General features: G+C 53.6%; 1 protein-coding gene across 2 annotated transcripts in view; it reads left to right on the forward strand.

Annotated features, from left to right (window-relative positions):
- The first annotated feature begins 1,041 nt into the window (after nucleotides 1-1,041).
- KLHL24 (kelch like family member 24) overlaps nucleotides 1,042-1,303 on the forward strand; it is a 39,302-nt gene continuing 39,040 nt past the window's right edge. Inside the window, exon 1 of one of the 2 annotated variants that reach the window (XM_021718882.1) lies at nucleotides 1,042-1,266. The gene's annotated coding sequence lies outside the window, so the exon portion shown is untranslated. The remainder of the gene's footprint in view (nucleotides 1,267-1,303) is intronic. The other variant, XM_021718883.1, reaches the window with a different exon arrangement.

The following is a 1,303-nucleotide window of genomic DNA, read 5'->3' on the forward strand; positions in this document are numbered from 1 at the left end:
CCTCTGGTCATTGGAACCCATCTCCTTATTTAATGGAGGCATGACTGCATATATGAAGTGTAGAGGAGAAAGACCTCATAACTTTAATATCAGAAACAAAAAACTAGTTAAATGGTTGTGAAATCAAGAAGTATACTCATCCTTGAAAAAAAAATATTTGCAGAAGCAAAAAGACAAAAGAATGTCCTTTAAAGGCAGGGATTCCCGACCTCAGGTCCATGGCCTGTTAGGAACCTGGCGCACAGCAGGAGATGAGGAAGGAAGCAAGGCTTCATCTGTATCTACAGCTGCCCTCCACTGCTAGCATTACTGCCTGAGCTACAGCTTCAGCTCAGCAGCAGCATTAGATTCTCACAGGAGCTCATGAGAGGGATCTAGGTTGCTCGCTCCTTATAAGAATCGAATGCCTGATGATCTGAGGTGATGGTGCTATATACTTCATTATCTATTACAATGTGATAATGGACATAAAGTGCACAATAAATGTAATGCACCTGAATCATCCCCAAACCACCCCCCTCCCATGCCAAAAAGGTTGGAGACTGCTGCTTTAGGGAATCTAGCTGCCTTGAAAAACAAAGACATCCTTGATTGATCTTCATGTGCATTTAAAATTAGAAGGTAACCTAGGATTTGATACCAGTGACATGAACAGATTTACAAAAAGAGCTGGTTTTCCTTGCTCCTCCTAGCGACGAGGGTTCTAGTCCCTCCAGCCCTTCAGGCCCTCCGATTTCCCGATTGCATATCAAAGGGTCAAACAAAAATACCTCCAAGCTTTGACCCGAGCTCGAAGGTTCTGCAAATTCCTGGCCACGGAAAAAGCCTTGGGACGAGGCGGGGGGCCTTTGAGGGTCGTGACCACACGACTCCGCCTTCTCACTAGGCTCCTAGCCCAAGACGCCCTTCCTTAGCCAGCCTCCATCTAAAAGTGTTTTGAGACCGCCCGACAGCGGGAACCCCAGGCGGCTCGGAGGCCACCCGGCGAGGGGTAACTACATCTCCCAGGGTGCCCCGGGGCGGCGGGCGCCCACCGGGATTGGCCTGGGGTCGGTGACGCTCAGTGTTTTGGCCCGGACGGTCACATGTTTCCTTTGTTGTGAGCAGCGGCAGAGGCTGGTGGCTGGAGGAGACGCCGGCGCTGCGAGAGCGCTGCGCCCTGGCCGCTGAGGGACCGCGGGGCCCGTGGCTGCTGGCTGCTCCCAGCCTTCGCCGAGAGGTACCCGGGGGTGACAGGTCCGGCACTGGCCGCCGGGCGAGAAGCCGGCCAGCGCCCGAGGCCTCGGGGGCGGAGGGGCGGCGG

This window comes from Carlito syrichta, unplaced genomic scaffold, assembly GCF_000164805.1.
Source record: "Carlito syrichta isolate Samal-C Ts95f unplaced genomic scaffold, Tarsius_syrichta-2.0.1 Scaffold313936, whole genome shotgun sequence".
NCBI lineage: Eukaryota > Metazoa > Chordata > Mammalia > Primates > Tarsiidae > Carlito > Carlito syrichta.